Below are 24,224 nucleotides of genomic sequence, written 5' to 3'. Positions count from 1 at the left end.
TGTGATGTAGCAGTATAACGGTGCTGTAGCAGTATAACGGTGCTGTAGCAGTATAACGGTGCTGTAGTAGTATAAGTGTGATGTAGCAGTATAACGGTGATATAGCAGTATAACGGTGCTGTAGCAGTATAACGGTGCTGTAGTAGTATAAGTGTGATCTAGCAGTATAACGGTGCTGTAGCAGTATAACGATGCTGTGCAGTATAACGGTGATATAGCAGTATAACGGTGCTGTAGCAGTATAACGGTGCTTTGCAGTATAAGTGTGATGTAGCAGTATAACGGTGCTGTGCAGTATAAGTGTGATGTAGCAGTATAACGGTGCTGTAGCAGTATAAGTGTGATGTAGCAGTATAACGGTGCTGTAGCAGTATAAGTGTGATGTAGCAGTATAACGGTGCTGTAGCAGTATAAGTGTGATGTAGCAGTATAAGTGTGATGTAGCAGTATAACGGTGCTGTAGCAGTATAACGGTGCTGTAGCAGTATAACGGTGCTGTAGTAGTATAAGTGTGATGTAGAAGTATAACGGTGCTGTGCAGTATAAGTGTGATGTAGCAGTATAACGGTGCAGTAGTAGTATAAGTGTGATGTAGCAGTATAACGGTGCAGTAGTAGTATAAGTGTGATGAAGCAGTATAACGGTGCTGTAGCCTTATAACGGTGCTGTAGCAATATAACGGTGCTGTGCAGTATAAGTGTGATGTAGCAGTATAACGGTGCTGTGCAGTATAAGTGTGATGTAGCAGTATAACGGTGATATAGCAGTATAACGGTGCTGTAGCAGTATAACGGTGCTGCACAGTATAAGTGTGATGTAGCAGTATAACGGTGCTGTAGTAGTATAAGTGTCATGTAGCAGTATAACGGTGCTGTGCAGTATAAGTGTGATGTCGCAGTATAAGTGTGATGTAGCAGTATAACGGTGCTGTGCAGTATAAGTGTGATGTAGTAGTATAAGTGTGATGTAGCAGTATAACGGTGCTGTGCAGTATAAGTGTGATGTAGCAGTATAACGGTGCTGTGCAGTATAAGTGTGATGTAGCAGTATAACGGTGATATAGCAGTATAACGGTGCTGTAGCAGTATAACGGTGCTGTGCAGTATAAGTGTGATGTAGCAGTGTAATGGTGCTGTAGGAGTATAAGTGTGATGTAGCAGTATAACGGTGATGTAGTAGTATAAGTGTGATGTAGCAGTATAACGGTAATATAGCAGTATAACGGTGCTGTAGCAGTATAACGGTGCTGAAGCAGTATAACGGTGGTGTAGTAGTATAAGTGTGATGTAGCAGTATAACGGTGATATAGCAGTATAACGGTGCTGTAGCAGTATAACGGTGCTGTAGCAGTATAAGTGTGATGTAGCAGTATAACGGTGCTGTAGCAGTATAACGGTGCTGTAGCAGTATAATGGTGCTGTGCAGTATAAGTGTGATGTAGCAGTATAACGGTGCTGTAGTAGTATAAGTGTGATGTAGCAGTATAACGGTGCTGTAGTAGTATAAGTGTGATGTAGCAGTATAACGGTGCTGTAGCAGTATAAGTGTGATGTAGTAGTATAAGTTTGCTGTAGCAGTATAACGTTGCTGTAGCAGTATAAGTGTGATGTAGCAGTATAACGGTGCTGTAGCAGTATAAGTGTGATGTAGCAGTATAACGGTGCTGTAGCAGTATAAGTGTGATGTAGCAGTATAACGGTGCTGTAGCAGTAGAAGTGTGATGTAGCAGTATAACGGTGCTGTAGCAGTATAACGGTGCTGTAGTAGTATAAGTGTGATGTAGCAGTATAATGGTGCTGTAGCAGTATAACGGTGCTGTAGCAGTATAACGGTGCAGTAGCAGTATAAGTGTGATGTAGCAGTATAACGGTGCTGTAGCAGTATAAGTGTGATGTAGCAGTATAAGTGTGATGTAGCAGTATAACGGTGCTGTAGCAGTATAACGGTGCTGTAGCAGTATAACGGTGCTGTAGTAGTATAAGTGTGATGTAGCAGTATAACGGTGATATAGCAGTATAACGGTGCTGTAGCAGTATAACGGTGCTGTAGTAGTATAAGTGTGATCTAGCAGTATAACGGTGCTGTAGCAGTATAACGATGCTGTGCAGTATAACGGTGATATAGCAGTATAACGGTGCTGTAGCAGTATAACGGTGCTGTGCAGTATAAGTGTGATGTAGCAGTATAACGGTGCTGTGCAGTATAAGTGTGATGTAGCAGTATAACGGTGCTGTAGCAGTATAAGTGTGATGTAGCAGTATAACGGTGCTGTAGCAGTATAAGTGTGATGTAGCAGTATAACGGTGCTGTAGCAGTATAAGTGTGATGTAGCAGTATAAGTGTGATGTAGCAGTATAACGGTGCTGTAGCAGTATAACGGTGCTGTAGCAGTATAACGGTGCTGTAGTAGTATAAGTGTGATGTAGAAGTATAACGGTGCTGTGCAGTATAAGTGTGATGTAGCAGTATAACGGTGCAGTAGTAGTATAAGTGTGATGAAGCAGTATAACGGTGCAGTAGTAGTATAAGTGTGATGTAGCAGTATAACGGTGCTGTAGCAGTATAAGTGTGATGTAGCAGTATAACGGTGCTGTAGCAGTATAAGTGTGATGTAGCAGTATAAGTGTGATGTAGCAGTATAACGGTGCTGTAGCAGTATAACGGTGCTGTAGTAGTATAAGTGTGATGTAGCAGTATAACGGTGCTGTAGCAGTATAACGGTGCTGTAGCAGTATAACGGTGCAGTAGCAGTATAAGTGTGATGTAGCAGTATAACGGTGCTGTAGCAGTATAAGTGTGATGTAGCAGTATAAGTGTGATGTAGCAGTATAACGGTGCTGTAGCAGTATAACGGTGCTGTAGCAGTATAACGGTGCTGTAGTAGTATAAGTGTGATGTAGCAGTATAACGGTGATATAGCAGTATAACGGTGCTGTAGCAGTATAACGGTGCTGTAGTAGTATAAGTGTGATCTAGCAGTATAACGGTGCTGTAGCAGTATAACGATGCTGTGCAGTATAACGGTGATATAGCAGTATAACGGTGCTGTAGCAGTATAACGGTGCTGTGCAGTATAAGAGTGATGTAGCAGTATAACGGTGCTGTGCAGTATAAGTGTGATGTAGCAGTATAACGGTGCTGTAGCAGTATAAGTGTGATGTAGCAGTATAACGGTGCTGTAGCAGTATAAGTGTGATGTAGCAGTATAACGGTGCTGTAGCAGTATAAGTGTGATGTAGCAGTATAAGTGTGATGTAGCAGTATAACGGTGCTGTAGCAGTATAACGGTGCTGTAGCAGTATAACGGTCCTGTAGTAGTATAAGTGTGATGTAGCAGTATAACGGTGCTGTGCAGTATAAGTGTGATGTAGCAGTATAACGGTGCTGTGCAGTATAAGTGTGATGTAGCAGTACAACGGTGCTGTAGCAGTATAACGGTGGGGTAGCAGTATAACGGTGCTGTAGCAGTATAACGGTGCTGTGCAGTATAAGTGTGATGTAGTAGTATAAGTGTGCTGTAGCAGTATAATGGTGCTGTGCAGTATAAGTGTGATGTAGCAGTATAACGGTGCTGTAGTAGTATAAGTGTGATGTAGCAGTATAACGGTACTGTAGCAGTATAAGTGTGATGTAGTAGTATAAGTGTGCTGTAGCAGTATAACGGTGCTGTAGCAGTATAAGTGTGATGTAGCAGTATAACGGAGCTGTAGCAGTATAAGTGTGATGTAGCAGTATAACGGTGCTGTAGCAGTATAAGTGTGATGTAGCAGTAAAACGGTGCTGTAGCAGTATCAGTGTGATGTAGCAGTATAACGGTGCTGTAGGAGTATAAGTGTGATGTAGCAGTATAACGGTGCTGTAGCAGTATAACGGTGCTGTAGCAGTATAAGTGTGATGTAGCAGTATAACGGTGCTGTAGCAGTATAAGTGTGATGTAGCAGTATAACGGTGATATTGCAGTATAACGGTGCTGTAGCAGTATAACGGTGCTGTGCAGTATAAGTGTGATGTAGCAGTATAACGGTGCTGTGCAGTATAAGTGTGATGTAGCAGTACAACGGTGCTGTAGCAGTATAACGGTGGGGTAGCAGTATAACGGTGCTGTAGCAGTATAACGGTGCTGTAGCAGTATAATGGTGCTGTGCAGTATAAGTGTGATGTAGCAGTATAACGGTGCTGTAGTAGTATAAGTGTGATGTAGCAGTATAACGGTACTGTAGCAGTATAAGTGTGATGTAGTAGTATAAGTGTGCTGTAGCAGTATAACGGTGCTGTAGCAGTATAAGAGTGATGTAGCAGTATAACGGAGCTGTAGCAGTATAAGTGTGATGTAGCAGTATAACGGTGCTGTAGCAGTATAAGTGTGATGTAGCAGTAAAACGGTGCTGTAGCAGTATCAGTGTGATGTAGCAGTATAACGGTGCTGTAGCAGTATAACGGTGCTGTAGGAGTATAAGTGTGATGTAGCAGTATAACGGTGCTGTAGCAGTATAACGGTGCTGTAGCAGTATAAGTGTGATGTAGCAGTATAACGGTGCTGTAGCAGTATAAGTGTGATGTAGCAGTATAAGTGTGATGTAGCAGTATAACGGTGCTGTAGCAGTATAACGGTGCTTTTGTAGTATAAGTGTGATGTAGCAGTATAACGGTGCTGTGCAGTATAAGTGTGATGTAGTAGTATAAGTGTGATGTAGCAGTATAACGGTGCTGTGCAGTATAAGTGTGATGTAGCAGTATAACGGTGCTGTGCAGTATAAGTGTGATGTAGCAGTATAACGGTGATATAGCAGTATAACGGTGCTGTAGCAGTATAACGGTGCTGTGCAGTATAAGTGTGATGTAGCAGTGTAATGGTGCTGTAGGAGTATAAGTGTGATGTAGCAGTATAACGGTGATGTAGTAGTATAAGTGTGATGTAGCAGTATAACGGTAATATAGCAGTATAACGGTGCTGTAGCAGTATAACGGTGCTGAAGTAGTATAACGGTGGTGTAGTAGTATAAGTGTGATGTAGCAGTATAACGGTGATATAGCAGTATAACGGTGCTGTAGCAGTATAACGGTGCTGTAGCAGTATAAGTGTGATGTAGCAGTATAACGGTGCTGTAGCAGTATAACGGTGCTGTAGCAGTATAATGGTGCTGTGCAGTATAAGTGTGATGTAGCAGTATAACGGTGCTGTAGTAGTATAAGTGTGATGTAGCAGTATAACGGTGCTGTAGTAGTATAAGTGTGATGTAGCAGTATAACGGTGCTGTAGCAGTATAAGTGTGATGTAGTAGTATAAGTTTGCTGTAGCAGTATAACGTTGCTGTAGCAGTATAAGTGTGATGTAGCAGTATAACGGTGCTGTAGCAGTATAAGTGTGATGTAGCAGTATAACGGTGCTGTAGCAGTATAAGTGTGATGTAGCAGTATAACGGTGCTGTAGCAGTAGAAGTGTGATGTAGCAGTATAACGGTGCTGTAGCAGTATAACGGTGCTGTAGTAGTATAAGTGTGATGTAGCAGTATAATGGTGCTGTAGCAGTATAACGGTGCTGTAGCAGTATAACGGTGCAGTAGCAGTATAAGTGTGATGTAGCAGTATAACGGTGCTGTAGCAGTATAAGTGTGATGTAGCAGTATAAGTGTGATGTAGCAGTATAACGGTGCTGTAGCAGTATAACGGTGCTGTAGCAGTATAACGGTGCTGTAGTAGTATAAGTGTGATGTAGCAGTATAACGGTGATATAGCAGTATAACGGTGCTGTAGCAGTATAACGGTGCTGTAGTAGTATAAGTGTGATCTAGCAGTATAACGGTGCTGTAGCAGTATAACGATGCTGTGCAGTATAACGGTGATATAGCAGTATAACGGTGCTGTAGCAGTATAACGGTGCTGTGCAGTATAAGTGTGATGTAGCAGTATAACGGTGCTGTGCAGTATAAGTGTGATGTAGCAGTATAACGGTGCTGTAGCAGTATAAGTGTGATGTAGCAGTATAACGGTGCTGTAGCAGTATAAGTGTGATGTAGCAGTATAACGGTGCTGTAGCAGTATAAGTGTGATGTAGCAGTATAAGTGTGATGTAGCAGTATAACGGTGCTGTAGCAGTATAACGGTGCTGTAGCAGTATAACGGTGCTGTAGTAGTATAAGTGTGATGTAGAAGTATAACGGTGCTGTGCAGTATAAGTGTGATGTAGCAGTATAACGGTGCAGTAGTAGTATAAGTGTGATGAAGCAGTATAACGGTGCAGTAGTAGTATAAGTGTGATGTAGCAGTATAACGGTGCTGTAGCAGTATAAGTGTGATGTAGCAGTATAACGGTGCTGTAGCAGTATAAGTGTGATGTAGCAGTATAAGTGTGATGTAGCAGTATAACGGTGCTGTAGCAGTATAACGGTGCTTTTGTAGTATAAGTGTGATGTAGCAGTATAACGGTGCTGTGCAGTATAAGTGTGATGTAGTAGTATAAGTGTGATGTAGCAGTATAACGGTGCTGTGCAGTATAAGTGTGATGTAGCAGTATAACGGTGCTGTGCAGTATAAGTGTGATGTAGCAGTATAACGGTGATATAGCAGTATAACGGTGCTGTAGCAGTATAACGGTGCTGTGCAGTATAAGTGTGATGTAGCAGTGTAATGGTGCTGTAGGAGTATAAGTGTGATGTAGCAGTATAACGGTGATGTAGTAGTATAAGTGTGATGTAGCAGTATAACGGTAATATAGCAGTATAACGGTGCTGTAGCAGTATAACGGTGCTGAAGCAGTATAACGGTGGTGTAGTAGTATAAGTGTGATGTAGCAGTATAACGGTGATATAGCAGTATAACGGTGCTGTAGCAGTATAACGGTGCTGTAGCAGTATAAGTGTGATGTAGCAGTATAACGGTGCTGTAGCAGTATAACGGTGCTGTAGCAGTATAATGGTGCTGTGCAGTATAAGTGTGATGTAGCAGTATAACGGTGCTGTAGTAGTATAAGTGTGATGTAGCAGTATAACGGTGCTGTAGTAGTATAAGTGTGATGTAGCAGTATAACGGTGCTGTAGCAGTATAAGTGTGATGTAGTAGTATAAGTTTGCTGTAGCAGTATAACGTTGCTGTAGCAGTATAAGTGTGATGTAGCAGTATAACGGTGCTGTAGCAGTATAAGTGTGATGTAGCAGTATAACGGTGCTGTAGCAGTAGAAGTGTGATGTAGCAGTATAACGGTGCTGTAGCAGTATAACGGTGCTGTAGCAGTATAACGGTGCTGTAGTAGTATAAGTGTGATGTAGCAGTATAACGGTGATATAGCAGTATAACGGTGCTGTAGCAGTATAACGGTGCTGTAGTAGTATAAGTGTGATCTAGCAGTATAACGGTGCTGTAGCAGTATAACGATGCTGTGCAGTATAACGGTGATATAGCAGTATAACGGTGCTGTAGCAGTATAACGGTGCTGTGCAGTATAAGTGTGATGTAGCAGTATAACGGTGCTGTGCAGTATAAGTGTGATGTAGCAGTATAACGGTGCTGTAGCAGTATAAGTGTGATGTAGCAGTATAACGGTGCTGTAGCAGTATAAGTGTGATGTAGCAGTATAACGGTGCTGTAGCAGTATAAGTGTGATGTAGCAGTATAACGGTGCTGTAGCAGTATAACGGTGCTGTAGCAGTATAACGGTGCTGTAGTAGTATAAGTGTGATGTAGAAGTATAACGGTGCTGTGCAGTATAAGTGTGATGTAGCAGTATAACGGTGCAGTAGTAGTATAAGTGTGATGAAGCAGTATAACGGTGCAGTAGTAGTATAAGTGTGATGTAGCAGTATAACGGTGCTGTAGCAGTATAAGTGTGATGTAGCAGTATAACGGTGCTGTAGCAGTATAAGTGTGATGTAGCAGTATAAGTGTGATGTAGCAGTATAACGGTGCTGTAGCAGTATAACGGTGCTGTAGTAGTATAAGTGTGATGTAGCAGTATAACGGTGCTGTAGCAGTATAACGGTGCTGTAGCAGTATAACGGTGCAGTAGCCGTATAAGTGTGATGTAGCAGTATAACGGTGCTGTAGCAGTATAAATGTGATGTAGCAGTATAAGTGTGATGTAGCAGTATAACGGTGCTGTAGCAGTATAACGGTGCTGTAGCAGTATAACGGTGCTGTAGTAGTATAAGTGTGATGTAGCAGTATAACGGTGATATAGCAGTATAACGGTGCTGTAGCAGTATAACGGTGCTGTAGTAGTATAAGTGTGATCTAGCAGTATAACGGTGCTGTAGCAGTATAACGATGCTGTGCAGTATAACGGTGATATAGCAGTATAACGGTGCTGTAGCAGTATAACGGTGCTGTGCAGTATAAGAGTGATGTAGCAGTATAACGGTGCTGTGCAGTATAAGTGTGATGTAGCAGTATAACGGTGCTGTAGCAGTATAAGTGTGATGTAGCAGTATAACGGTGCTGTAGCAGTATAAGTGTGATGTAGCAGTATAACGGTGCTGTAGCAGTATAAGTGTGATGTAGCAGTATAAGTGTGATGTAGCAGTATAACGGTGCTGTAGCAGTATAACGGTGCTGTAGCAGTATAACGGTGCTGTAGTAGTATAAGTGTGATGTAGCAGTATAACGGTGCTGTGCAGTATAAGTGTGATGTAGCAGTATAACGGTGCTGTGCAGTATAAGTGTGATGTAGCAGTACAACGGTGCTGTAGCAGTATAACGGTGGGGTAGCAGTATAACGGTGCTGTAGCAGTATAACGGTGCTGTGCAGTATAAGTGTGATGTAGTAGTATAAGTGTGCTGTAGCAGTATAATGGTGCTGTGCAGTATAAGTGTGATGTAGCAGTATAACGGTGCTGTAGTAGTATAAGTGTGATGTAGCAGTATAACGGTACTGTAGCAGTATAAGTGTGATGTAGTAGTATAAGTGTGCTGTAGCAGTATAACGGTGCTGTAGCAGTATAAGTGTGATGTAGCAGTATAACGGAGCTGTAGCAGTATAAGTGTGATGTAGCAGTATAACGGTGCTGTAGCAGTATAAGTGTGATGTAGCAGTAAAACGGTGCTGTAGCAGTATCAGTGTGATGTAGCAGTATAACGGTGCTGTAGGAGTATAAGTGTGATGTAGCAGTATAACGGTGCTGTAGCAGTATAACGGTGCTGTAGCAGTATAAGTGTGATGTAGCAGTATAACGGTGCTGTAGCAGTATAACGGTGCTGTAGCAGTATAACGGTGCTTTTGTAGTATAAGTGTGATGTAGCAGTATAACGGTGCTGTGCAGTATAAGTGTGATGTAGCAGTATAAGTGTGATGTAGCAGTATAACGGTGCTGTAGCAGTATAACGGTGCTTTTGTAGTATAAGTGTGATGTAGCAGTATAACGGTGCTGTGCAGTATAAGTGTGATGTAGCAGAATAACGGTGCTGTAGCAGTATAACGGTGCAGTAGTAGTATAAGTGTGATGTAGCAGTATAACGGTGCTGTAGCAGTATAACGGTGGTGTAGTAGTATAAGTGTGATATAGCAGTATAACGGTGATATTGCAGTATAACGGTGCTGTAGCAGTATAACGGTGCTGTGCAGTATAAGTGTGATGTAGCAGTATAACGGTGCTGTGCAGTATAAGTGTGATGTAGCAGTACAACGGTGCTGTAGCAGTATAACGGTGGGGTAGCAGTATAACGGTGCTGTAGCAGTATAACGGTGCTGTAGCAGTATAATGGTGCTGTGCAGTATAAGTGTGATGTAGCAGTATAACGGTGCTGTAGTAGTATAAGTGTGATGTAGCAGTATAACGGTACTGTAGCAGTATAAGTGTGATGTAGTAGTATAAGTGTGCTGTAGCAGTATAACGGTGCTGTAGCAGTATAAGAGTGATGTAGCAGTATAACGGAGCTGTAGCAGTATAAGTGTGATGTAGCAGTATAACGGTGCTGTAGCAGTATAAGTGTGATGTAGCAGTAAAACGGTGCTGTAGCAGTATCAGTGTGATGTAGCAGTATAACGGTGCTGTAGCAGTATAACGGTGCTGTAGCAGTATAACGGTGCTGTAGCAGTATAAGTGTGATGTAGCAGTATAACGGTGCTGTAGCAGTATAAGTGTGATGTAGCAGTATAAGTGTGATGTAGCAGTATAACGGTGCTGTAGCAGTATAACGGTGCTTTTGTAGTATAAGTGTGATGTAGCAGTATAACGGTGCTGTGCAGTATAAGTGTGATGTAGCAGTATAACGGTGCTGTAGCAGTATAACGGTGCTGTAGTAGTATAAGTGTGATGTAGCAGTATAACGGTGCTGTAGCAGTATAACGGTGCTGTGCAGTATAAGTGTGATGTAGAAGTATAACGGTGCTGTAGCAGTATAACGGTGCTGTAGCAGTATAGAGTGCTGTAGCAGTATAACGGTGGGGTAGCAGTATAACGGTGCTGTAGTAGTATAAGTGTGATGTAGCAGTATAACGGTGCTGTGCAGTATAAGTGTGATGTAGCAGTATAACGGTGCAGTAGTAGTATAAGTGTGATGTAGCAGTATAACGGTGCTGTAGTAGTATAAGTGTGATGTAGCAGTATAACGGTGCTGTGCAGTATAAGTGTGATGTAGCAGTATAACGGTGCAGTAGTAGTATAAGTGTGATGTAGCAGTATAACGGTGCTGTAGTAGTATAAGTGTGATGTAGCAGTATAACGGTGCTGTAGTAGTATAAGTGTGATGTAGCAGTATAACGGTGCTGTAGTAGTATAAGTGTGATGTAGCAGTATAACGGTGCTGTGCAGTATAAGTGTGATGTAGCAGTATAACGGTGCAGTAGTAGTATAAGTGTGATGTAGCAGTATAACGGTGCTGTAGTAGTATAAGTGTGATGTAGCAGTATAACGGTGCTGTGCAGTATAAGTGTGATGTAGCAGTATAACGGTGCAGTAGTAGTATAAGTGTGATGTAGCAGTATAACGGTGCTGTAGTAGTATAAGTGTGATGTAGCAGTATAACGGTGCTGTAGTAGTATAAGTGTGATGTAGCAGTATAACGGTGCTGTAGTAGTATAAGTGTGATGTAGCAGTATAACGGTGCTGTGCGGTATATGTGATGTAGCAGTATAACGGTGCAGTAGTAGTATAAGTGTGATGAAGCAGTATAACGGTGCAGTAGTAGTATAAGTGTGATGTAGCAGTATAACGGTGCTGTAGCAGTATAAGTGTGATGTAGCAGTATAACGGTGCTGTAGCAGTATAAGTGTGATGTAGCAGTATAAGTGTGATGTAGCAGTATAACGGTGCTGTAGCAGTATAACGGTGCTGTAGTAGTATAAGTGTGATGTAGCAGTATAACGGTGCTGTAGCAGTATAACGGTGCTGTAGCAGTATAACGGTGCAGTAGCAGTATAAGTGTGATGTAGCAGTATAACGGTGCTGTAGCAGTATAAGTGTGATGTAGCAGTATAAGTGTGATGTAGCAGTATAACGGTGCTGTAGCAGTATAACGGTGCTGTAGCAGTATAACGGTGCTGTAGTAGTATAAGTGTGATGTAGCAGTATAACGGTGATATAGCAGTATAAGGGTGCTGTAGCAGTATAACGGTGCTGTAGTAGTATAAGTGTGATCTAGCAGTATAACGGTGCTGTAGCAGTATAACGATGCTGTGCAGTATAACGGTGATATAGCAGTATAACGGTGCTGTAGCAGTATAACGGTGCTGTGCAGTATAAGTGTGATGTAGCAGTATAACGGTGCTGTGCAGTATAAGTGTGATGTAGCAGTATAACGGTGCTGTAGCAGTATAAGTGTGATGTAGCAGTATAACGGTGCTGTAGCAGTATAAGTGTGATGTAGCAGTATAACGGTGCTGTAGCAGTATAAGTGTGATGTAGCAGTATAAGTGTGATGTAGCAGTATAACGGTGCTGTAGCAGTATAACGGTGCTGTAGCAGTATAACGGTGCTGTAGTAGTATAAGTGTGATGTAGCAGTATAACGGTGCTGTGCAGTATAACGGTGCTGTAGCAGTATAACGGTGCTGTGCAGTATAAGTGTGATGTAGTAGTATAAGTGTGCTGTAGCAGTATAATGGTGCTGTGCAGTATAAGTGTGATGTAGCAGTATAACGGTGCTGTAGTAGTATAAGTGTGATGTAGCACTATAACGGTACTGTAGCAGTATAAGTGTGATGTAGTAGTATAAGTGTGCTGTAGCAGTATAACGGTGCTGTAGCAGTATAAGTGTGATGTAGCAGTATAACGGAGCTGTAGCAGTATAAGTGTGATGTAGCAGTAAAACGGTGCTGTAGCAGTATCAGTGTGATGTAGCAGTATAACGGTGCTGTAGGAGTATAAGTGTGATGTAGCAGTATAACGGTGCTGTAGCAGTATAACGGTGCTGTAGCAGTATAAGTGTGATGTAGCAGTATAACGGTGCTGTAGCAGTATAAGTGTGATGTAGCAGTATAAGTGTGATGTAGCAGTATAACGGTGCTGTAGCAGTATAACGGTGCTTTTGTAGTATAAGTGTGATGTAGCAGTATAACGGTGCTGTGCAGTATAAGTGTGATGTAGCAGTATAACGGTGCTGTAGCAGTATAACGGTGCAGTAGTAGTATAAGTGTGATGTAGCAGTATAACGGTGATATAGCAGTATAACGGTGCTGTAGCAGTATAACGGTGGTGTAGTAGTATAAGTGTGATATAGCAGTATAACGGTGATATTGCAGTATAACGGTGCTGTAGCAGTATAACGGTGCTGTGCAGTATAAGTGTGATGTAGCAGTATAACGGTGCTGTGCAGTATAAGTGTGATGTAGCAGTACAACGGTGCTGTAGCAGTATAACGGTGGGGTAGCAGTATAACGGTGCTGTAGCAGTATAATGGTGCTGTGCAGTATAAGTGTGATGTAGCAGTATAACGGTGCTGTAGTAGTATAAGTGTGATGTAGCAGTATAACGGTACTGTAGCAGTATAAGTGTGATGTAGTAGTATAAGTGTGCTGTAGCAGTATAACGGTGCTGTAGCAGTATAAGAGTGATGTAGCAGTATAACGGAGCTGTAGCAGTATAAGTGTGATGTAGCAGTATAACGGTGCTGTAGCAGTATAAGTGTGATGTAGCAGTAAAACGGTGCTGTAGCAGTATCAGTGTGATGTAGCAGTATAACGGTGCTGTAGCAGTATAACGGTGCTGTAGGAGTATAAGTGTGATGTAGCAGTATAATGGTGCTGTAGCAGTATAACGGTGCTGTAGCAGTATAAGTGTGATGTAGCAGTATAACGGAGCTGTAGCAGTATAAGTGTGATGTAGCAGTATAAGTGTGATGTAGCAGTATAACGGTGCTGTAGCAGTATAACGGTGCTTTTGTAGTATAAGTGTGATGTAGCAGTATAACGGTGCTGTGCAGTATAAGTGTGTTGTAGCAGTATAACGGTGCTGTAGCAGTATAACGGTGCTGTGCAGTATAAGTGTGATGTAGAAGTATAACGGTGCTGTAGCAGTATAACGGTGCTGTAGCAGTATAGAGTGCTGTAGCAGTATAACGGTGGGGTAGCAGTATAACGGTGCTGTAGTAGTATAAGTGTGATGTAGCAGTATAACGGTGCTGTGCAGTATAAGTGTGATGTAGCAGTATAACGGTGCAGTAGTAGTATAAGTGTGATGTAGCAGTATAACGGTGCTGTAGTAGTATAAGTGTGATGTAGCAGTATAACGGTGCTGTAGCAGTATAAGTGTGATGTAGCAGTATAACGGTGCTGTAGCAGTAAAAGTGTGATGTAGCAGTATAAGTGTGATGTAGCAGTATAACGGTGCTGTAGTAGTATAAGTGTTATGTAGCAGTATAACGGTGCTGTGCAGTATAAGTGTGATGAAGCAGTATAACGGTGCTGTAGGAGTATAAGTGTGGTGTAGCAGTATAACGGTGCTGTAGTAGTATAACGGTGCTGTAGTAGTATAAGTGTGATGTAGCAGAATAACGGTGATATATCAGTATAACGGTGCTGTAGCAGTATAACGGTGGTGTAGTAGTATAAGTGTGATGTAGCAGTATAACGGTGATATAGCAGTATAACGGTGCTGTAGCAGTATAACGGTGCTGTGCAGTATAAGTGTGATGTAGCAGTATAACGGTGCTGTGCAGTATAAGTGTGATGTAGCAGTATAACGGTGCTGTAGCAGTATAATGGTGGGGTAGCAGTATAACGGTGCTGTAGCAGTATAACGGTGCTGTAGCAGTATAACGGTGAGGTAGCAGTATAACGGTGCTGTAGCAGTATAACGGTGCTGTAGCAGTATAATGGTGCTGTGCAGTATAAGTGTGATATAGCAGTATAATGGTGCTGTAGTAGTATGTGTGATGTAGCAGTATAACGGTGCTGTAGTAGTATAAGTGTGATGTAGTAGTATAAGTGTGCTGTAGCAGTATAACGGTGCTGTAGCAGTATAAGTGTGATGTAGCAGTATAACGGTGCTGTAGCAGTATAAGTGTGATGTAGCAGTATAAGTGTGATGTAGCTGTATAACGGAGCTGTAGCAGTATAACTGTGCTGTAGCAGTATAACTGTGCTGTAGCAGTATAACGGTGCTGTAGCAGTATAATGGTGCTGTGCAGTATAAGTGTGATGTAGCAGTATAACGGTGCTGTAGTAGTATAAGTGTGATGTAGCAGTATAACGGTGCTGTAGCAGTATAAGTGTGATGTAGCAGCATAAGTGTGATGTAGCAGTATAACGGTGCTGTAGCAGTATAACGGTGCTGTAGTAGTATAAGTGTGATGTAGCAGTATAACGGTGCTGTAGTAGTATAAGTGTGATGTAGCAGTATAACGGTGCTGTGCAGTATGTGTGATGTAGCAGTATAACGGTGCAGTAGTAGTATAAGTGTGATGTAGCAGTATAACGGTGCTGTAGTAGTATAAGTGTGATGTAGCAGTATAACGGTGCTGTAGCAGTATTAGTGTGATGTAGTAGTATAAGTGTGCTGTAGCAGTATAACGGTGCTGTAGCAGTATAAGTGTGATGTAGCAGTATAACGGTGCTGTAGCAGTATAAGTGTGATGTAGCAGTATAACGGTGCTGTAGCAGTATAAGTGTGATGTAGCAGTATAACGGTGCTGTAGCAGTATAACGGTGCTGTAGTAGTATAAGTGTGATGTAGCAGTATAACGGTGCTGTAGCAGTATAACGGTGCTGTAGCAGTATAACGGTGCTGTAGCAGTATAAGTGTGATGTAGCAGTATAAAGGTGCTGTAGCAGTATAAGTGTGATGTAGCAGTATAAGTGTGATGTTGCAGTATAACGGTGCTGTAGCAGTATAACGGTGCTGTAGCAGTATAACGGTGCTGTAGTAGTATAAGTGTGATGTAGCAGTATAACGGTGCTGTAGTAGTATAAGTGTGATGTAGCAGTATAACGGTGCTATGCAGTATAAGTGTGATGTAGCAGTATAACGGTGCAGTAGTAGTATAAGTGTGATGTAGCAGTATAACGGTGCTATAGTAGTATAAGTGTGATGTAGCAGTATAACGGTACTGTAGCAGTATAAGTGTGATGTAGTAGTATAAGTGTGATGTAGCAGTATAACGGAGCTGTAGTAGTATAAGTGTGATGTAGCAGTATAACGGTGCTATGCAGTATAAGTGTGATGTAGCAGTATAACGGAGCTGTAGTAGTATAAGTGTGATGTAGCAGTATAACGGTGCTATGCAGTATAAGTGTGATGTAGCAGTATAACGGAGCTGTAGTAGTATAAGTGTGATGTAGCAGTATAACGGTGCTATAGTAGTATAAGTGTGATGTAGCAGTATAACGGTGCTGTAGCAGTATAAGTGTGATGTAGCAGTATAACGGTGCTGTAGCAGTATAAGTGTGATGTAGCAGTATAAGTGTGATGTAGCAGTATAACGGTACTGTAGCAGTATAAGTGTGATGTAGCAGTATAACGGTGCTGTAGCAGTATAACGGTGCTGTAGCAGTATAACGGTGAGGTAGCAGTATAACAGTGCTGTAGCAGTATAATGGTGCTGTGCAGTATAAGTGTGATATAGCAGTATAATGGTGCTGTAGTAGTATAAGTGTGATGTTGCAGTATAACGGTGCTGTAGTAGTATAAGTGTGATGTAGCAGTATAATTGTGCTGTAGGAGTATAAGTGTGATGTAGCAGTATAACGGTGCTGTATTAGTATAAGTGTGATGTAGCAGTATAACGGTGATATAGCAGTATAATGGTGCTGTAGCAGTATAACGGTGCTGAAGCAGTATAACGGTGGTGTAGTAGTATAAGTGTGATATAGCAGTATAACGGTGATATAGCAGTATAACGGTGCTGTAGCAGTATAACGGTGCTGTGCAGTATAAGTGTGATGTAGCAGTATAACGGTGCTGTAGCAGTATAACGGTGCTGTAGCAGTATAACGGTGGGGTAGCAGTATAACGGTGCTGTAGCAGTATAATGGTGCTGTGCAGTATAAGTGTGATGTAGCAGTATAAGTGTGATGTAGTAGTATAAGTGTGATGTAGCAGTATAACGGTGCTGTAGCAGTATAAGTGTGATGTAGCAGTATAATGGTGCTGTAGGAGTATAAGTGTGATGTAGCAGTATAACGGTGCTGTAGTAGTATAAGTGTGATGTAGCAGTATAACGGTGATGTAGCAGTATAACGGTGCTGTAGCAGTATAACGGTGCTGAAGCAGTATAACGGTGGTGTAGTAGTATAAGTGTGATGTAGCAGTATAACGGTGATATAGCAGTATAACGGTGCTGTAGCAGTATAACGGTGCTGTGCAGTATAAGTGTGATGTAGCAGTATAACGGTGCTGTAGCAGTAGAACGGTGCTGTAGCAGTATAACGGTGGGGTAGCAGTATAACGGTGCTGTAGCAGTATAACGGTGCTGTAGCAGTATAACGGTGCTGTAGCAGTATAAGTGTGATGTAGCAGTATAACGGTGCTGTAGCAGTATAACGGTGCTGTAGCAGTATAAGTGTGATGTAGCAGTATAACGGTGCTGTAGCAGTATAAGTGTGATGTAGCAGTATAACGGTGCTGTAGCAGTATAACGGTGCTGTAGCAGTATAGCGGTGCTGTTGTAGTTTAAGTGTGATGTAGCAGTATAACGGTGCTGTAGCAGTATAACGGTGATGTAGCAGTAGAAGTGTGATGTAGCAGTATAACGGTGCTGTTGCAGTATAACGGTGCTATAGCAGTATAACGGTGCTGTAGTAGTATAAGTGTGATGTAGCAGTATAACGGTGCTGTAGCAGTATAACGGTGCAGTAGCAGTATAAGTGTGATGTAGCAGTATAACGGTGCTGTAGCAGTATAAGTGTGATGTAGCAGTATAAGTGTGATGTAGCTGTATAACGATGCTGTAGCAGTATAACGGTGCTGTAGCAGTATAACAGTGCTGTAGTAGTATAAGTGTGATGTAGCAGTATAACGGTGATGTAGCAGTATAACGGTGCTGTAGCAGTATAACGGTGCTGTAGTAGTATAAGTGTGATGTAGCAGTATAACGGTGATATAGCAGTATAACGGTGCTGTAGCAGTATAACGATGCTGTGCAGTATAACGGTGATATAGCAGTATAACGGTGCTGTAGCAGTATAACGGTGCTGTGCAGTATAAGTGTGATGTAGCAGTATAACGGTGCTGTGCAGTATAAGTGTGATGTAGCAGTATAACGGTGCTGTAGCAGTATAACGGTGCTGTAGTAGTATAAGTGTGATGTAGCAGTATAACGGTGCTGTAGCAGTATAACGGTGCTGTGCAGTATAAGTGTGATGTAGCAGTATAACGGTGCTGTAGCAGTATAAGTGTGATGTAGAAGTATAACGGTGCTGTAGCAGTATAAGTGTGATGTAGCAGTATAACGGTGCTGTAGCTGTATAAGTGTGATGTAGCAGTATAACGGTGCTGTAGCAGTATAACGGTGCTGTAGCAGTATAACGGTGCTGTAGTAGTATAAGTGTGATGTAGCAGTATAACGGTGCTGTGCAGTATAACGGTGCTGTAGTAGTATAAGTGTGATGTAGCAGTATAACGGTGCTGTGCAGTATAAGTGTGATGTAGCAGTATAACGGTGCTGTAGCAGTATAACGGTGCTGTAGCAGTATAAGTGTGATGTAGCAGTATAACGGTGCTGTAGCAGTATAATGGTGCTGTAGCAGTATAACGGTGCTGTAGTAGTATAAGTGTGATGTAGCAGTATAACGGTGCTGTGCAGTATAACGGTGCTGTAGTAGTATAAGTGTGATGTAGCAGTATAACGGTGCTGTGCAGTATAAGTGTGATGTAGCAGTATAACGGTGCTGTAGGAGTATAAGTGTGATGTAGCAGTATAACGGTGCTGTAGCAGTATAACGGTGCTGTAGTAGTATAAGTGTGATGTAGCAGTATAACGGTGATATAGCAGTATAACGGTGCTGTAGCAGTATAACGGTGCTGTAGCAGTATAACGGTGGTGTAGTAGTATAAGTGTGATGTAGCAGTATAACGGTGATATAGCAGTATAACGGTGCTGTAGTAGTATAAGTGTGATGTAGCAGTATAACGGTGCTGTAGTAGTATAACGGTGCTGTAGCAGTATAAGTGTGATGTAGCAGTATAACGGTGCTGTAGCAGTATAAGTGTGATGTAGCAGTATAACGGTGCTGTAGCAGTATAACGGTGCTGTAGCAGTATAAGTGTGATGTAGCAGTATAACGGTGCTGTAGCAGTATAACGGTGCTGTAGCAGTATAACGGTGCTGTAGTAGTATAAGTGTGATGTAGCAGTATAACGGTGCTGTGCAGTATAACGGTGCTGTAGTAGTATAAGTGTGATGTAGCAGTATAACGGTGCTGTGCAGTATAAGTGTGATGTAGCAGTATAACGGTGCTGTAGCAGTATAACGGTGCTGTAGCAGTATAAGTGTGATGTAGCAGTATAACGGTGCTGTAGCAGTATAATGGTGCTGTAGCAGTATAACGGTGCTGTAGTAGTATAAGTGTGATGTAGCAGTATAACGGTGCTGTGCAGTATAACGGTGCTGTAGTAGTATAAGTGTGATGTAGCAGTATAACGGTGCTGTGCAGTATAAGTGTGATGTAGCAGTATAACGGTGCTGTAGCAGTATAAGTGTGATGTAGCAGTATAACGGTGCTGTAGCAGTATAACGGTGCTGTAGTAGTATAAGTGTGATGTAGCAGTATAACGGTGATATAGCAGTATAACGGTGCTGTAGCAGTATAACGGTGCTGTAGCAGTATAAGGGTGGTGTAGTAGTATAAGTGTGATGTAGCAGTATAACGGTGATATAGCAGTATAACGGTGCTGTAGCAGTATATCGGTGCTGTGCAGTATAAGTGTGATGTAGCAGTATAACGGTGCTGTGCAGTATAAGTGTGACGTAGCAGTATAACGGTGCTGTAGCAGTATAACGGTGCAGTAGCAGTATAACGGTGGGGTAGCAGTATAACGGTGCTGTAGCAGTATAACGGTGCTGTAGCAGTATAACGATGCTGTAGTAGTATAAGTGTGATGTAGCAGTATAACGGTGCTGTAGCAGTATAACGGTGCTGTAGCAGTATAACGGTGCAGTAGCAGTATAAGTGTGATGTAGCAGTATAACGGTGCTGTAGCAGTATAAGTGTGATGTAGCAGTATAACGGTGCTGTAGCAGTATAACGGTGCTGTAGCAGTATAACGGTGCTGTAGTAGTATAAGTGTGATGTAGCAGTATAACGGTGCTGTAGCAGTATAACGGTGCTGTAGTAGTATAAGTGTGATGTAGCAGTATAACGGTGATATAGCAGTATAACGGTGCTGTAGCAGTATAACGATGCTGTGCAGTATAACGGTGATATAGCAGTATAACGGTGCTGTAGCAGTATAACGGTGCTGTGCAGTATAAGTGTGATGTAGCAGTATAACGGTGCTGTGCAGTATAAGTGTGATGTAGCAGTATAACGGTGCTGTAGCAGTATAACGGTGCTGTAGTAGTATAAGTGTGATGTAGCAGTATAACGGTGCTGTAGCAGTATAACGGTGCTGTGCAGTATAAGTGTGATGTAGCAGTATAACGGTGCTGTAGCAGTATAAGTGTGATGTAGTAGTATAACGGTGCTGTAGCAGTATAAGTGTGATGTAGCAGTATAACGGTGCTGTAGCAGTATAACGGTGCTGTAGCAGTACAAGTGTGATGTAGCAGTATAACGGTGCTGTAGCTGTATAAGTGTGATGTAGCAGTATAACGGTGCTGTAGCAGTATAAGTGTGATGTAGCAGTATAACGGTGCTGTAGCAGTATAAGTGTGATGTTGCAGTATAACGGTGCTGTAGCAGTATAACGGTGCTGTAGCTGTATAAGTGTGATGTAGCAGTATAACGGTGCTGTAGCAGTATAAGTGTGCTGTAGCAGTATAACGGTGCTGTAGTAGTATAAGTGTGATGTAGCAGTATAACGGTGCTGTAGCAGTAAAAGTGTGATGTAGCAGTATAACGGTGCTGTAGTAGTATAACGGTGCTGTAGTAGTATAAGTGTGATGTAGCAGTATAACGGTGCTGTGCAGTATAACGGTGCTGTAGTAGTATAAGTGTGATGTAGCAGTAAAACGGTGCTGTGCAGTATAAGTGTGATGTAGCAGTATAACGGTGCTGTAGGAGTATAAGTATGATGTAGCAGTATAACGGTGCTGTAGCAGTATAACGGTGCTGTAGTAGTATAAGTGTGATGTAGCAGTATAAGTGTGATGTAGCAGTATAAGTGTGATGTAGCAGTATAAGTGTGATGTAGCAGTATAACGGTGCTGTAGCAGTATAACGGTGCTGTAGTAGTATAAGTGTGATGTAGCAGTATAACGGTGCTGTAGCAGTATAACGGTGCTGTAGTAGTATAAGTGTGATGTAGCAGTATAACGGTGATATAGCAGTATAACGGTGCTGTAGCAGTATAACGATGCTGTGCAGTATAACGGTGATATAGCAGTATAACGGTGCTGTAGCAGTATAACGGTGCTGTGCAGTATAAGTGTGATGTAGCAGTATAACGGTGCTGTGCAGTATAAGTGTGATGTAGCAGTATAACGGTGCTGTAGCAGTATAACGGTGCTGTAGTAGTATAAGTGTGATGTAGCAGTATAACGGTGCTGTAGCAGTATAACGGTGCTGTGCAGTATAAGTGTGATGTAGTAGTATAAGTGTGCTGTAGCAGTATAACGGTGCTGTAGCAGTATAAGTGTGATGTAGTAGTATAAGTGTGATGTAGCAGTATAACGGTGCTGTAGCAGTATAAGTGTGATGTAGCAGTATAACGGTGCTGTAGCAGTATAAGTGTGATGTAGCAGTATAACGGTGCTGTAGCAGTATAAGTGTGATGTAGTAGTATAAGTGTGCTGTAGCAGTATAACAGTGCTGTAGCAGTATAAGTGTGATGTAGCAGTATAACGGTGCTGTAGCAGTATAAGTGTGATGTAGTAGTATAAGTGTGATGTAGCAGTATAACGGTGCTGTAGCAGTATAAGTGTGATGTAGCAGTATAACGGTGCTGTAGCAGTATAAGTGTGATGTAGCAGTATAAGTGTGATGTAGCAGTATAACGGTGCTGTAGCAGTATAAAGGTGCTGTAGTAGTATAAGTGTGATGTAGCAGTATAACGGTGCTGTAGCAGTATAACGGTGCTGTAGTAGTATAAGTGTGATGTAGCAGTATAACGGTGATATAGCAGTATAACGGTGCTGTAGCAGTATAACGATGCTGTGCAGTATAACGGTGATATAGCAGTATAACGGTGCTGTAGCAGTATAACGGTGCTGTGCAGTATAAGTGTGATGTAGCAGTATAACGGTGCTGTGCAGTATAAGTGTGATGTAGCAGTATAACGGTGCTGTAGCAGTATAACGGTGCTGTAGTAGTATAAGTGTGATGTAGCAGTATAACGGTGCTGTAGCAGTATAACGGTGCTGTGCAGTATAAGTGTGATGTAGCAGTATAACGGTGCTGTAGCAGTATAAGTTTGATGTAGTAGTATAACGGTGCTGTAGCAGTATAAGTGTGATGTAGCAGTATAACGGTGCTGTAGCAGTATAACGGTGCTGTAGCAGTATAAGTGTGATGTAGCAGTATAACGGTGCTGTAGCTGTATAAGTGTGATGTAGCAGTATAACGGTGCTGTAGCAGTATAAGTGTGATGTAGCAGTATAACGGTGCTGTAGCAGTATAAGTGTGATGTAGCAGTATAACGGTGCTGTAGCAGTATAAGTGTGATGTAGCAGTATAACGGTGCTGTAGCAGTATAACGGTGCTGTGCAGTATAAGTGTGATGTAGCAGTATAACGGTGCTGTAGCAGTATAAGTGTGATGTAGCAGTATAACGGTGCTGTAGCAGTATAAGTGTGATGTAGCAGTATAACGGTGCTGTAGCAGTATAACGGTGCTGTAGCTGTATAAGTGTGATGTAGCAGTATAACGGTGCTGTAGCAGTATAAGTGTGCTGTAGCAGTATAACGGTGCTGTAGTAGTATAAGTGTGATGTAGCAGTATAACGGTGCTGTAGCAGTAAAAGTGTGATGTAGCAGTATAACGGTGCTGTAGTAGTATAACGGTGCTGTAGTAGTATAAGTGTGATGTAGCAGTATAACGGTGCTGTGCAGTATAACGGTGCTGTAGTAGTATAAGTGTGATGTAGCAGTAAAACGGTGCTGTGCAGTATAAGTGTGATGTAGCAGTATAACGGTGCTGTAGGAGTATAAGTGTGATGTAGCAGTATAACGGTGCTGTAGCAGTATAACGGTGCTGTAGTAGTATAAGTGTGATGTAGCAGTATAACGGTGATATAGCAGTATAACGGTGCTGTAGCAGTATAACGGTGGTGTAGTAGTATAAGTGTGATGTAGCAGTATAACGGTGATATAGCAGTATAACGGTGCTGTAGTAGTATATCGGTGCTGTGCAGTATAAGTGTGATGTAGCAGTATAACGGTGCTGTGCAGTATAAGTGTGATGTAGCAGTATAACGGTGCTGTGCAGTATAAGTGTGATGTAGCAGTATAAGGTGCTGTAGTAGTATAACGGTGCTGTAGTAGTATAAGTGTGATGTAGCAGTATAACGGTGCTGTGCAGTATAACGGTGCTGTAGTAGTATAAGTGTGATGTAGCAGTATAACGGTGATATAGCAGTATAACGGTGCTGTAGCAGTATAAGTGTGATGTAGCAGTATAACGGTGATATAGCAGTATAACGGTGCTGTAGCAGTATAACGGTGCTGTAGCAGTATAACGGTGGTGTAGTAGTATAAGTGTGATGTAGCAGTATAACGGTGATATAGCAGTATAACGGTGCTGTAGCAGTATATCGGTGCTGTGCAGTATAAGTGTGATGTAGCAGTATAACGGTGCTGTGCAGTATAAGTGTGACATAGCAGTATAACGGTGCTGTAGCAGTATAACGGTGCAGTAGCAGTATAACGGTGGGGTAGCAGTATAACGGTGCTGTAGCAGTATAACGGTGCTGTAGCAGTATAACGGTGCTGTGCAGTATAAGTGTGATGTAGCAGTATAACGGTGCTTTAGTAGTATAAGTGTGATGTAGCAGTATAACAGTGCTGTAGTAGTATAAGTGTGATGTAGCAGTATAACGGTGCTGTAGCAGTATAAGTGTGATGTAGTAGTATAAGTGTGCTGTAGCAGTATAACAGTGCTGTAGCAGTATAAGTGTGATGTAGCAGTATAACGGTGCTGTAGCAGTATAAGTGTGATGTAGCAGTATAACGGTGCTGTAGCAGTATAAGTGTGATGTAGCAGTATAACGGTGCTGTAGCAGTAGAAGTGTGATGTAGCAGTATAACGGTGCTGTTGCAGTATAACGGTGCTGTAGCAGTATAACGATGCTGTAGTAGTATAAGTGTGATGTAGCAGTATAACGGTGCTGTAGCAGTATAACGGTGCAGTAGCAGTATAAGTGTGATGTAGCAGTATAACGGTGCTGTAGCAGTATAAGTGTGATGTAGCAGTATAACGGTGCTGTAGTAGTATAAGTGTGATGTAGTAGTATAAGTGTGATGTAGCAGTATAACGGTGCTGTAGCAGTATAAGTGTGATGTAGCAGTATAACGGTGCTGTAGCAGTATAACGGTGCTGTAGTAGTATAAGTGTGATGTAGCAGTATAACGGTGATATAGCAGTATAACGGTGCTGTAGCAGTATAACGATGCTGTGCAGTATAACGGTGATATAGCAGTATAACGGTGCTGTAGCAGTATAACGGTGCTGTGCAGTATAAGTGTGATGTAGCAGTATAACGGTGC

This window comes from Taudactylus pleione, unplaced genomic scaffold, assembly GCF_031769625.1.
Source record: "Taudactylus pleione unplaced genomic scaffold, aTauple2 ptg001016l, whole genome shotgun sequence".
Classification (NCBI taxonomy): domain Eukaryota; kingdom Metazoa; phylum Chordata; class Amphibia; order Anura; family Myobatrachidae; genus Taudactylus; species Taudactylus pleione.
Note: the sequence above shows the minus strand (reverse complement) of the source record.